This window comes from Zingiber officinale, chromosome 7B (assembly GCF_018446385.1).
Source record: "Zingiber officinale cultivar Zhangliang chromosome 7B, Zo_v1.1, whole genome shotgun sequence".
Classification (NCBI taxonomy): Eukaryota; Viridiplantae; Streptophyta; class Magnoliopsida; order Zingiberales; family Zingiberaceae; genus Zingiber; species Zingiber officinale.
In genome coordinates this window covers 56,627,966-56,643,264 of record NC_055999.1, presented here as the reverse complement: position 1 = coordinate 56,643,264, position 15,299 = coordinate 56,627,966, and the positions used below count along the sequence as shown (strand labels likewise).

The 15,299-nt window shown below is 37.2% G+C and overlaps 1 long non-coding RNA gene across 2 annotated transcripts; it reads left to right on the top strand.

Annotated features, from left to right (window-relative positions):
* The first annotated feature begins 5,972 nt into the window (after positions 1-5,972).
* Positions 5,973-8,578, top strand: LOC122003760. Of its 2 annotated transcripts, none has more exons than XR_006118086.1 (3): positions 5,973-5,990; positions 8,041-8,152; positions 8,538-8,578. It is a non-coding gene; the product is annotated as an uncharacterized LOC122003760 (long non-coding RNA). The 2 variants fall into 2 exon arrangements; XR_006118085.1 differs by lacking the exon at positions 5,973-5,990 and adding an exon at positions 7,081-7,119.
* The last annotated feature ends 6,721 nt before the right edge of the window (positions 8,579-15,299 follow it).

The window sequence follows — 15,299 nt, the reverse complement described above, 5'->3', positions numbered from 1 at the left end:
TTTAGAAGCAACATGAGTTAATGGGTGCTTATGATATGGTTGAATATCTTCATCAACTATATCAAGGACAAGCGCGGCACGAGAGATTTGAGATCTCAAAGGCACTATTTCAGTGCAAGATGTCAGATGGGGCTCCCGTAGGCCCATATGTACTCAAAATGATTGGGTACATAGAAAACCTACAGAGGTTGGAATTCCCGCTTGGCCAAGAGCTGGCCACTGACCTGATCTTGCAATCCTTGCCGGATAGCTATAGTCAATTCGTTCTAAACTACAACATGAATGAAATTGACAAGCCACTGCCCGAGCTGCTTAGCATGTTAAGAATTGCTGAGCTGAACCTTAAGAAGGTTAAGCCCCACTCTGTTCTGATGGTTCAGAAACACAAGGGCAAGGGCAAGCCCAAAGGCAAAGGAAAGTCCCAAGCCAAGGGCAAAGGTAAGGCACTGAAGCCTAAAGGCACCAAGGATGCTGCCTGCTTCCACTGCAGTCAGACCGGACAATTAAAGAGGAACTGCAAGGTGTACCTAGAATATCTTAAGAAGAAGCGAAGTGAGACTTCCACTTCAGGTATATATGTTATAGAAGTCAATCTATCTATTTCTTCATCATGAGTATTAGATACCGAATGTGCTTCTAACATTTGTACTAATGTGCATGCGCTGAGAAATGGCACGACATTGACGAAGGGCGAGGTGGACCTACGAGTAGGCAATGGAGCACAGGTTGCCGCTGTTGCTGTAGGAACTTATCGTCTATCTCTGCCCTTTGGGCTTGTATTAGAATTAGATGAATGTTGTTATGTGCCTGCTTTAACTAAGAACATAATTTCAGTTTCTTGTTTGGACAAGAAAGGTTTCTCTTTAATAATAAAGGACAAATGTTGTTCTATTTATTTAAAAGATATGTTCTATTGTAGTGCACCTCTGATGAACGGACTCTACATTCTAGACCTTGAAATCCCTATCTATAACATAAATACCAAGAGGTTCAAGTCAAATGACATGAACCAAACCTATCTCTGGCACTGTTGCTTAGGTCATATAAATGACAAGCGCTTATCCCAACTCCATAAGGATGGTTTGCTGGACTCATTTGATTTTGAATCTTATGAGACGTGCGAGTCATGCCTACTAGACAAGATGACCAAGACTCCCTTTAGTGGGCACAGCGAAAGAGCGACTGATTTGTCAGGACTTATACATAGTTATGTAAGTGGTCATTTCAATGTCGCTGCTAGAGGAGGTTATAGGTACTTCATTACATTTACTGATGACTTCAGTAGATATGGTTATATGTACTTGATGACACATAAGTCTGAATCCTTTGAAAAGTTCAAAGAATTCAAGAATGAAGTACAAAACCAGCTTGGCAAGAGTATTAAGATACTTCGATCAGATCGAGGTGGGGAATACCTTAGCCATGAGTTTCATGACTATATAGCTGAGTGTGGGATTCTACCCCAACTCACTCCTCTTGGAACACCATAGTGGAATGGTGTATCCGAAAGGAGGAATTGTAGCATATTAGATATGGTACGATCTATGATGAGTCACACATATCTTCCAACATTCCTTTGGGGCTATGATCTCGATACGGCAGCTTTTATACTCAACCGAGTTCCATCCAAGGCCGTGATAAAGACAACATATAGGATATGGACTGGGAGAGATGCCCAAGTGTCTTTTATGAGGATTTGGGGTTGTGAGACTTACGTATGATGTCAAGTCTCGGACAAACTGGGACCCAAATCCGACAAGTGCTACTTTATTGGATATCCCAAGGAAACTAAGGGATATTAATTCTACATTCCCAGTCAGCACAAGGTAGTTGTGGCAAAGATTGGAGTCTTTCTAGAAAGGGACTTTGTTTCTAGAAAGACTAGTGGGAGTACGTTCGATCTTGAAGAAGTTCAAAATGTGGACCATAGCACTGAAGTCTCAATGGAAGTTGAACTGGAACCACAAAGTGTTGTGGATGATGTTGTTCCACAAGGAGTTGAGGAACCACAACCAGTTCAAGTAGACATACCTCTTCGCAGGTCTGATAGGGTACGTCGTCAGCCTGAGAGATACTCATTTCTCTTGTCTGACCATGATGACGTTGTGCTAATAGAGGATGAGCCTACCACCTATCAGGAAGCTATGATGAGACCAAATTCCGAGAAATGGATAGAGGCCATGAGATCCGAGATGGAATCCATGTACACTAACCAAGTATGGACTTTGGTTGATCCACCTGAAGGGGTAAAACCCATAGGGTGTAAGTGGATCTTTAAGAGAAAGACTGACATGGATGGACTTATCTATAAGGGTTGCTTGGTAGCTAAAGGTTTCAAGTAGATTCATGGTATTGACTATGATGAAACATTTTCTCCAGTAGCGATGTTTAAGTTCATTCGAATCATGCTTGCTATTACAGCATGCCATGACTATGAGATATGGCAGATGGATGTCAAAACCACGTTTCTCAATGGAAACCTGCTCGAGGATGTGTACATGACACTACCTAAGGGTTTTGAAGATCCACAACATACTAGCAGAGTATGCAAGCTGTATAGGTCCATTTATGGACTAAAGCAAGCTTCTCGGAGCTAGAATCTTCGATTTGAAGATGCAATCAAACAGTTTGGTTTCATCAAGAATGAAGATGAACCTTGTGTCTACAAGAAGGTTGTAGGGGACATAGTTGTCTTCCTCATATTGTATGTGGATGACATACTACTCATTGGGAAAGACATCCCTTTTCTACAGTCTGTCAAGGCTTGGCTAGGGACATATTTCTTAATGAAGGACTTAGGTGAGACATCCCGTATTCTAGGGATACAGATCTATAGAGATAGATCTAAGAGATTGCTTGGCCTAAGTCAGAGTACATATATTGACAAGGTACTCCTACGGTTTGCCATGCAGAATTCCAAGAAGGGTTTTCTGCCAATGTCACATGGCGTGAGTCTTTTGAAGACTCAAGGTCCCTCTTCTAGAGATGAGAGAGACCGCATGGATCAAATCCCTTATGCTTCAGCCATAGGATTTATCATATACACCATGCTATGTACTAGACCTGATGTCTCGTATGCTTTGAGCATGACGAGTAGATACTAGTCAGATCCAGGTGAGAGTCACTGGATAGCGGTCAAGAATATTCTTAAGTACTTGAGAAGGACTAAAGAATATTTCTTGATATATGGAGGCAATGACGAGCTAGCTGTAAAGGGTTACAGTGATGCTAGCTTCCAGACATACCAGAATGATTATCGATCGCAGTCAAGGTTCGTGTTTTGTATAAATGGTGGTGTTGTGAGCAGGAAGAGTTCGAAGCAGGACACAGTCGCTGATTCTACGACAGAGGCTGAGTATATTGCTGCATCAGAAGCAGCAAATGAGGCAGTTTGGATCCGTAAGTTCATCACTGAACTTGGGGTGGTTCTTAGCATCGCTGACCTTATAGAGCTCTATTGTGACAACAATGGAGCAATTGCGCAGGCTAAGGAACCTCGCTCATACCAGCGGACCAAACACATACTATGGCGCTTCCATCTTATTCGAGAGATTATCGAGAGAGGAGATGTGAAGATTTACAGAGTACCCACAGATGCTAACATCGCAGATCCCTTGACCAAGGCTTTGGCACAGAGGAAGCATGATGGTCACACTAGGTCATTGGGGCTTAGAACCTACACTGATTGGCACTAGTGCTAGTGGGAGATTGTTAGTTAGAGCCCTAGAGCCAATCATTTGATGATTGTTGTATGAACTCGTTGTATCATATTCTTATATAAATAAAGACATTTATTTTTGGTTATTATACTTACTTGTATTGGTGCCAAATAACTAAGTATCATAGCGTCCTTGAGTAGAAGGTTCTTACCTATATCAATCGATTGATTGAATCGATAGTGGGATGATATAGGGAACATTATTCTTAATCATTCCTAGTCGAGTATTAACATTCAGGGACAATGTTAATGCAACGAGACTAGCATGTAGGTCAACTCGATGACTTGATCTCACAAGTCATGGATATGGAGATATCAAGTTGACACATGGGTATGCATTGGAGAATGTATACTAAATGACCCGCCATGAGAAAGTATCATGGATCGTTATATGAGTGTCATATACTTTCTCATGTGGCTATTAGTATGACTATTAGTCCTTAGACCTGAAGTCACCATGGTTCCCTACATAAGGAGTTATGTACTTTGGTTTCGTCAAACGTCACCCGTAACTGGGTGAACTATAAAGGCGATTACCGGGTATGTAACAAATTATGCAGAGGGATGTGAGTGATGTAAATGGGATCTATCCCTCCTATATGATGGGAGTGAAATCGATATTCTTGATAGAGTGAGACTACTAAGTGCATGGCCATGCCCAAATGAGTCAATATGAGATGTTGAGCTTATTTGATTGAGTGAGTATACTTGGAGTTCAAGATTTAGATTGATTAGAGGATGACACGGTCTATGCCTCACATTGATCAATATAGATGTCTAGGATAGTAGGACAATGTCATATATTTTGAGGAGTCACAATTAGTAGTCATAAGGTGTGTTGGATCTCAACATTCTTATAACTTGGGTAGTAATGATGTGTTGCTAGATACCGTTCATTACTTATGCTTCTAAATTATTTTAGGAGCATTGCCAACGTTATAAGAACCTATAGTGTCACACACAAAGGACAATTAGATGGAGATTAGGTTCATATAATGAACCAAGAGGATTAGATTAATGTGATGAATCAAATTGGATTAAGAGTAATCCTAATTGAACTAATTGGGTTGGACTCAATTTGATTCATGTGTTCAATGAGTCTAATTTAGATTCTGACTCATTGAATCAATAATTAAATGAATTAGATCCATTATATTAAATTGGCTTGAATCAAATGGTTGGATTTGATAAAGCATGGGAGTTATAATGTCAAGTTTGACTTGACTTGAGAGGAAGAGGAAGAGTCAAGTTTGACTTGATTATATGCCACCTCATTTGTGAGTTGGCATTAAGTGGCCTAATGATGATATGCCACATCATCATGTTAGCACATGTGTGTGCCACCTCATGGAGGTTACAAACACTACAAGAAAAACTACAAACGACAACACCCCTACGACAACGGTTTTAAGAGAAAGCGTTGCGTATTTGCTCAAAGACAATGATTTTTGCCAAAACCGTTGTCTTTGAACTCCCCATTAAATATAAAAGACAACGGTTTTGGCAAAACTGTTGTCATTGAGCGATTTTTTTTTAAAACGACAACACTTTTTACAACGGTTTTATAAACCGTTGTCTTTATCCGCGTTTTTAGCGGTTACGACAACAGTTTTGAAAAAACCGTTGTAATTGAATTTGGTCATTTTCCCCCCTCGCTGTTTTCCTTTCCCTCGCTGTTTTCTTTTCGGCACCGTGTTTTTCCTTTGCGCTCCCGAACCTAAGGCAATTTTTTTTCCCTCTCCTCATACAATCTCTTCACGCCTCCCCTGGATCTTCCTCCATGACAGTGTGTACCTCTCGTTTCCTGGTGAGTGGGTTTCTGAGTTCAACGAGGCCCTTTGACCTTCCATTGCTGCTTCTTTCGCTCGTGGAACCTTTTGATCGGACGAGGTGTATTTCTTCAGCAAAGGTGGCACTCCTAGTCCGTTGATTCATAACCTAGGTCTTGTCTTCTTTGGATTTATGCTAAAGCCATAGTCAAGGTAGATTCATAACCTAGGTCTTGTCTTCGTTCATAAATTTTGTCTCAAAAAACAAAACCTACTTTTGATTCCACTATGCTTGTATTTGCAAGCGCAACATTCTCTTTTCTTCTTATTTTTTTGCTTTTGATTTGTTTCATCATGCCATTTTCCTGCTCATATGTCAAAGTTTATGGTGTTTGATCTCTGAAGATGTTTTTTGTTTTTTTTAAACTTTTATTTTTGTTTATATCTTGGTGATTTTGTCATCCTCAATTCCATTTCCCAGCCGCAAAAGAACTATGGCCAGTGTAGTCACCACTCTCTTAAGCTATCATATGCTTCTTTTTAACTACATGCAGCCTCGTATTACAATAATTGATGTAGGTGATTTGCCCTGTTACCATGATTTTATTCCCGTAGGCAAGAGTCAACTTGAAGATCTAGGAGGGACTCATTATTTGAGGGAATTACTCCTTCAATGTGCCTTTTTCTGCAATTGCATCTGATCCCTTTTTTGTCTGAGTTCCCAAAGTTCCTAGAGCTTGAGATTTATGTGTTTTCTGTCCAGTTAGCCATACAAATGGACTTGTTGAATTCTACTCTAAGGTGTTGGAAACTGTTAAAAGGTTTCATTGAATAAATGGTCTCTTCCCCTATGTTCTTCCAATAGGATGTGCATCTGGATGGAAAGTCAATGTTGACCGTGAACAAGTTTTTGAAATTTTTTTACCAGAATTTTCGCATTTTAGTATTCAAGACATATCTTCCTGCCTTTCTGGATTGGTTGGATCTGAAATCTATTTGGAATGAGCGTCTCGGTGCTATTCCTGAAGGTATCCTTGGAAACGTCTCACATTTGATGAGGCATAGTTAATGTTATCCATTGTTCCATTCTTATTATCTTTGTAGAAAACGCCTTTTCATGTGCTCTTATGTGTGGCACCATGTATTGTGACAATTATGATGCCGCTCAGGTGTGAATTTGTTGATCTTAAAGGATGATTAGAATCCTATCTTGGAAAATATGGATTGATGGTTGGCACGATGGAAAGCAAGATAGACTCTTGGAGCAGGATTCTTTTTCTCATACTTGGTTCAGTCTCGTGTTACTTATTCACCAACTTCAAGGTTCCAAATATGTGATAAAGAGATTAAGACCAATGAAAATTCTTGTAGGTCTGGTTAGACAAAACTGAGTCGCCTTGCTTATCACTAATTGGGAGTTGCTGACCTTACCTTTGACAACCTTTCCCATCTTGTAAAATTTTGGTGGGCATATCATCCTAATACAGATGGATATTGTTTGCTTGGTGTAATTCTCAAAAAAGGAGTGTTTGATACATCCACATGGCAGTTCTCATCTGTTTGGAAATGCCTCTCCTGTTGTGTGTGTTCTTTCTAGTTAGTCCAACATATCAAAGATGCAAGTTCTTCCAAGTATAAGCAACAGATATGAACTGTTTGCCTCTCCATATCTGTCCTGTTTGCTTATTTGTACGATATTTATCTAGCAAGAAACCTAAACTACCAGATAAGAGATCTAGCAATCCATGGGAGACCTTTGATCTCCACTTTAAATTGCTGGTTCAGAGTTCTTTCTGTTGGTTGCTCCATGCCTGACCCCTTGAGAAGCATACTGTATGCTAGAGATTGATGCACACCAAGGTGCTTGCCTATTGAGCTTGACTTGCCAACTTTTCTTCAATAGAGGAATCCAATTTAGCCGGTCACTTGCATTATAGCAATGTTAAGTTCCATTAGCATCTCATATAGTGCTCATAGGAACTACGTGGCATAAGCCCCTAGTCAAATCCTTGTATTGTTTCTTTGTTTGCAAAAGCCCCCTAGAAGTACAGCTACTTGGCATATATCTATTTCAAGAATCTCCATGTTGCATCAACTCAATTGACTATGAGCACTTTTTCTATTATATGTGATCACTCAATCTCATTGGGCTTCACTTAATACATTAGTTTGGCTCTCTATCTACAACTTGTACCAATATATGAGATGAGGAAGAGTGACAATTAAATGTCACTTCAAAGCTTGTTTCAATTATGGCCTCTTATTGGTGCATGTGGAATGTGAGAAACTAGAGGGTGTTTGAAAATGTTGGTTCCATGGCATGGATAATGTATACTTTCTTACATTTCTGGAGTTTTTTTGTTTTTTGTTTTGGTTCGTTTTATCTCTTATTTTCTTCTGTAAGATATTTCTTATCTGCCCCTATATTCATTTCAATTCTTATTATGTCATTTCTGTCAATAATATGTTACTTATGAGATCAATAGACATCCAAGATCAATTAAGATGATGATCTTGCTATTGCTTGACTGGAATTCTTCACTGTCTTTGTAGGTTGTAGGCATATTTAAAATGGTGGTTCTTCCCCTCTTGGGTCAGCTAGCAGATGAATATGGGCGTAAACCACTGCTTCTGATTACTGTTTCTACATCCATAGTGCCATTTGGTATGATTCTTCATTCCTTAGTTAACGCTAGCTTTGTTATTCATGTGATATATATAAGTCATTTTGTTCATGTAATCTGGCATGATCAGTTTCAGTAAAGAGTATTTAAATAAATCCTTTTTTATTTTTCTAAAATATGCTCTTCGTAATCTTATTAAATAAAAGCAAGGATAGTTTAATTTATCAAAAAGAGCAATAATGGAAGTTATTATCATTAAAATTCATTTTGGAGCACATGAGAATGCCTTAGTGTGGCAAAAGATAAATTCTCATGTATCTTGCATCTTACTTTCTTTCCAAATAGTCATTGTAGCGCATTTCAAGTAGATCCTTAAGTACTTAATGTTTTTTTCTTTAACATTCACTTTGTATGCTGCAATTTCAGCCATACTTGCTTGGGATGATTCCAGGGCAGCTGTTTACTGGTACTTTGTGCTTCACACAATATCCTACATAGTTAGTCAAGGAAGCATATTATGCATATCAATTGCTTATGCAGTAAGACTTTCTCCTCCTTTTCATAAGTATTAAAAGAAATTCGGTGGATTACCTGTCCTTTGGATAGTTTTAAGCAGCACTGAGTCACTGACATATCTTGTTCTGCCAGTTAATCCTACAATATACTGTCAACATTTTAATTTTATAATTTATTATCATATAAATGCTAAAGATTTCCATGAACATTTAACACTCTTCAATTTGTATTACATGAGATTGATGAAGCCTCCTCCATAAAGTTGATGGAAATATGTTTACGAGCTCTGCTTTTTGTGTTGCAACCTTTGCCAACACCTCTTTGATTATGGAAAAAATGCTGTAAAAGAGCATATACTCTACAAATATTTCTTACTGTGTCTCAAAATTTTCTCCTGGAACCACTTTTTAGGAAATTTCAAATGGGCATTCATGATTTTTTTTAAGATATGCCTTCCCAATTGATGAATATAATCACTTAAGTTTATATTTCAACATCAATCTAGGCTGATGTGATTGAGGTCGACAAGAGATCTGCAGCATTTGGTTGGATTACTGGGCTTTTCTCTGCTGCACATGTTTTGGGAAACATCTTCGCCCGCTTTCTACCTGAAGGGTGGATATTTGAGGCATGTTCTAGATAACTTGTATAAAATATGCTCCTTATCAACACTGAAAACTCTCTCTTTCATGTGCCATCTTATTGTTTGATGTTATGTAGGTGTCAATTTGTTTGTTGGTTTCATCAACACAGTGCATGACAGTATTTCTAATTGAGACTGTTAGGACAACTCCTAGGCAAAGTGATAACAGATCGTGTTCAGCCATTTTTCTCAAAGTCTTCATAGAACGTTGGAAATCAATGAAAGATATTATTTTTGTTTTTTGTAATAGGTAAGTTTTTAACCAGTGGACCAATTGTAACGCCCCGCCCCTCCTGCTAAGGCGACGGGGGTTACTTGGACACATACATACTTACTTAACACAGCGGAAGTCTTACTTAGAGAAATTAAAAGCTTTTTCTTTAAAATCACTATGAACATATAAAACCACATAGCATACTTAACATGATTTTTTTTTGAGTCATAATACCCAAACACATAATTAATGTCATGGAGTCAAAATGAAATAACATAAACATGACATATTTCTTTATTAACAAAAGCAGGTCTTTCCCTTTAGCCAAGCCACTACCACACACATCCTTCTAGCCCCTCCTGCTACTCCCCTAGTACATCCATCCCTTGCCTTTATCTGTGGTACAAGAAAGTAAGCTGTGAGCACTCATGGCTCAGTAAGTTCCTTTCCTACTCACAAAAACCGTATAGCATATCAAAATCACAAGTCAAAATGCATGGAAACAATTTATCATATCAAGCAGCATATCATGGCATATCGTAACATAATCATCATAAAGTATCATAGCATATTCTAACATGAACATCAAATGAATCCTGACATAGCATAACATCATCATAAATATCATGGCATAATCATAAAGTATATGCAAGGTGAATTCCTAAACATGTATCATGAAACATATGCAACATGTCTTTTGAAAACTTATAATATACATACTTAAACATAATCTCAACATGATTAGGGCCCCGGCTTGTACCACATACATAAATGCGCGCGTCCTATGTAGGTCCAAGGTAGCAAGTCTTGAACCCTACAAGGCATACATACTAGGCCCGTTTCTTAGTCCATCGACCTAGGGGCACTTAGGAGCCCATCCCTAACGAGGTCCGTTTCTTAGTCCATCGACCCCGGGGTGCTTATGGAGCCCACCTTGGTACAAGCCATACATAAAGTAAAGTAGCATGCCATACATATCATAGTTCTTATCATTTCATGCATAACATATTTCTTAACATATCATAAAACATGCATATTTGGGCACACAGCACATGCATATATCATAAGCATACATAATGAACATGTCATTTATTACATCATAAGGCATGCATATTTGGGCACACAGCACATGCATGGATCATAAACGTACATAATGGACAAGTCATTTAACATATCATAAAGCATGCATAATTGGGCGCATAGCACATGCATGGGTCATAAGCATACATAATGAACATATCACTCATCCTAGAAAGACATAATCATACATGGAATCATTTAAATAACATCTCTTAATTCATAGCATAGCATGTGAGGCACATCTAGGTCACTAAACCTTTTATGGCCGAAAGTCAAGAGTAGGGACATGAACTCTAGACAACATACAAACATAAGAATCTCATGATAACTTCACATCCTATCATAAGAAAGATCATAAGCATGTTAACCTAAATTTTTAAGCCCTCCTAGGTTTCTAATTCTTTCATGGCCGAAACCTCCATGAAGAGCAATCAAGTTCTAAGCAACATGCAAACATGAAAACCCTAAACTCATATCACATCATATTTCATAAGGAACAACTTGAGCATGTTTAAATTGGGTTCTAAGTTCCATAAGCTTCTATCCTTATCATGGCCGAACCCTAGCAAGCCTTATTCTAGGTTACATGTAGCATGAAAGTGTTGAACCTTAAGCCAATATCCTACACATTTCATGAGGAACATCATAAGCACATTTGGCTCAAGTTCCAAACTTCCTAAACCCATTAACTCAAGGTGGCCGAAACATATTAAGCATGGAAACTAGATTTCTAGTGGCATAAGAGCATGAAAAACACAACTACATTTCATAGCATTTATCACAAGAAACATCATGAGCATATCTAAGTTGGGTTCTAAATTTCCCTAGGCCTTTAGACCAATAGTGGCCGAAACCTGTGAGCATGAAAACTAGGTTTCTAGGGCATAAGAGCATGGAAACCACAACTACATTTCATAACATTTATCACAAGAAACATCATGAGCATATCTAAGTTGGGTTCTACATTTTCCTAGGCCTTTAGACCAATAGTGGCCGAAACATGTGAGCATGGAAACTAGGTTTCTAATGTCATAAGAGCATAGAAAACACAACTACATTTCATAGCATTTATCACAAGAAACATCATGAGCATATCTAAGTTGGGTTCTAAATTTCCCTAGGCCTTTAGACCAATAGTGGCCGAAACATGTGAGCATGAAAACTAGGTTTCTAGGGCATAAGAGCATGAAAACCACAACTACATTTCATAGCATTTATCACAAGAAACATCATGAGTAAACTTAGTTTAAAATCTAAGCATCCTAGCCCTAAAACTTAGTGTGGCCGAAAGTTACATGTAACTAATTTCTATGTAACAAGCAACCCTAAGAACATTAAACTAGTTTCATATCATTTCATCAAGAAGGTCATGAGCATCTTAGACTTGGTTTAAACTTTCCTAGGCCTCAAATCACAGCATGGCTGAATCTTCATAAGCATGAAATAGAATTTCAAACCAACATACAATCAAGGCATAACATTTTAGCTTCATATCTTGTCTTAGGAAAAATCATAGCATGCTTAGTTTTAGGTTTAAAGCTCTCCTAGGCCTTTAGTTCTTCCATGGACAAATATTCATGAGCATAAAAATGGAGTTTCAATCAACATACAAGTAAGAGAAAAAGTTAACAACACCATTTTCATAGGGTACCTAACACAAGAACAAGGGAGCATGTTTAGTTTGAGTCTTTAGCTTACCTAGTCCTCTTGTTCATGCTTGGCCGAGAGTCTAAGGTTCATGGATCTAAGTTCTAATTATGCATTCTAGCATGGAAACATTAGATTAACCTCCTACATAAGATACATGTCACAAGAAAAATAATAAGCATATCTAGTTTAAAATTTCTTAGACTCTTCCTTTTGTCTTGGCCGAAATTTCCATAAAGCAACCCTAGTTTTTTTTTAGCAATCTATCTTCATGGAAAACCATATGAGCTATTGTACCACAGGTGAGGGGAAGCTTACCTAGTGTTCACTTGTTAATCCTTAAGTAAATGGTGCCCTTGGTGAAGAGGAAGAAGAGAGCTTCTTCTTTTAGCACTCCTTTTGATTTCTCTTGCTTGGAAGGGTACACCTTGAAGGCTCCTTCTCGTATCTTAGTTTTCTCTTAGGAAGAAGACCTAAACTCGGCTTGTGGTGATGAGGGAGAAGAGCTCTAGTTTCGGCAATGGTGAGGAAGAAGAAAGAAAATGAAATCCTTTTCTTTCTTTCCTTTTTATGCTAAGTGGGTGGAAGAAACAAATATGAATTTTGCTTCCCTTTCTCCTTAATTCATGTATATACTTTTCTAATGAGATTATGTCCTCATTCATCTCCCTTAACTCTTCTCATCCTCACTCTCTTAATCCCCACGAAAATAGAGAAAAAAATAGAAAAGACAACTTGTCTTTTGCTTACTCCTTTTCTTTACCAAGAGGTAAACAAGAGGAAGAAAGCTACTTGATTTTCTCTTGTTCCCTCACTTAATTATATCCTCACTTTTAACTACAATTCCCATAATTTTCCATTCATATGTTATTCATTATCCTAGTGGTTATCATACATAATTTTATTTCTATCCTTTGTGAGAGGTTCAAGGTTCAAATCTTCACCTCTTCTTTTTATTTCTCTTATTTCTTTTTCTTTTGATTCTTCTTACTCTTATGCTCTAAAGAAAATAATACCCATATACTTATCTTATAGTTTTGTGGGTGTTACACCAATCATTTTTAGGAGTTTTGGATTTTCATTCCTTAGTATACCTGTTATCCCATCCTCTGATTTCTTAAGATCAGTCAAAAGGAACCTCTTTTTTCCAGTTTATTGTTTTCTTATATTTCATATCTTTGCAGCCTAGATTTCAAAATTTTGTTGTAATTAGGTATCTTAGTGGAAAGAGGATCACTGTTCTATTTCTCTAACTAGAGTATCCACAAATAATGTAGTGAAACTCTCAAGCGCATCTCATTAATCTCCTTCTTCTATGAGATGGGAATGTCTGGCATCAGTGACATCTTGCTGGTATGATCTCACTTTGTTTCTTGTAGAATTTACTAGTTTAGGCTCTTGGATAGTTTAACGTGCTTGAATTTTTTTTATTTTGAGAACATTGTGTTTCTTGTAGAATAACAAAGGCATTTTGTGTATGATCCATAGTAATTGATATACAAAACATCTATATACTGCAGTTTGATTTCTTAATAGTTTGCTCTATATACTTTTGCTTGGATGAGCAATGTAAATTCCCTGTGAATTGCACGTGCATTGCAGCTAAATTTGTTAAATTTTCTCTTTGTATTGATGAAATGGGAATGAAAAATATATGTTTCCAGCTGGAATGTAGTGAATGTTATAGCTCTTAATTTACACTTATTTGATTGACACTTTGGTTCTTTTAGGTGTCCTATGTAATTATTAAAGCTGTGCGTATGTGATTTCTATTTGGAGGAATTTGTGGAATTGTTTTAGCTCTACAAACAATTCACCCTACCATAACTCATCATGATGATCCAATTCTTTTGGTTCAAGTTTTAATTGGAAGATTTTGAACCCATGTTTTTTACTTTCACTTATGCTTTTGTGATGGGTATGTTTATTGCAAATCAATTTGTAGCTCCTGGCAACTTGTTACTTACAAAATGGAAAAGCATATTGTGCCTACCAGGTCTCAAAGGTAATGTAGTCTGGAAAATGACACAGAAAATTGCATGAATATTTTTTTTCAAGATGTTAATGGATGTAATGCGCTTTGCATGGATTCTATTGATCTTGGATGATAGTTCACTTAAATAATGTTAGCTGCATGCAGTGCTAATTATTTAGTAAACTATGCTAAGCTAGGTATCACTGCTCCTAGTAGATTCCCTGTACTATTATTCTCTAATAAACACCTCTTTTTGTTTCCTTCATTTGGTTTGTTTTTGCCTTCTATGCACTACAGATTGGTTAATTACATTCTCCTTTTGGAATTCTGGAATTTGATAAGTTTTGTTAAATTTTTCTCTTGCAGGTCGGCAATTCGTGAGGCTTGAGTTTTTTTGATGCAAGAAGTGAGCCTTGTTAGCATGTAGCTTGCCTTGCTAATTTGTAAATTAAAAGTCATATGGAGAACAGCAAATGGAAAACATGTGATTTAATGTATATAGAGAGTAATGGAAAACATGTGTATTTTGATGAGTAACAACTCATTTTGTATATTTTTGTATATGTGGCTATAAGATAAATTATATATGGATGTTTATTTTGGATTTAATGTAGTAAATATTTATTTTTGTATTGGTGGTTTGCTTATAGTAAAAAAAGATTGGTTGTTTGGTATTAATGAACATTAAAGACAACAGTTAAAAATGTTGTAAAAACTAGGTAAACCACAACGAATTTTTTTTGTAAAAAGTGATAAAAGACAATGGTTTTATCCATTGTAAAATATATTAAAACTATTGTTAAAAAAAAACAAAACGTGTCAAATATTATCTACCACAACAGTTTATATCTGTTGTAAAAAATGCCTACCACAACTGTTTATTTTCGTTGTTGAAATTATCTACCACAACGGTTTTAAAACGTTGTCATATCCTTCGTAGCCAAGTTTTGGGCATATAAACAACAACGGATAAAAACCGTTGTCAAATGTCTACAAAGACAACAGATTCAAAACCATTGTCGTAGGGTAATACATTCTACAACACCCTCAGTTACAACGATTTTTTGACCCTACGACAATGGATAATATCCGTTGTCGTTTGCAGTTTTTGTT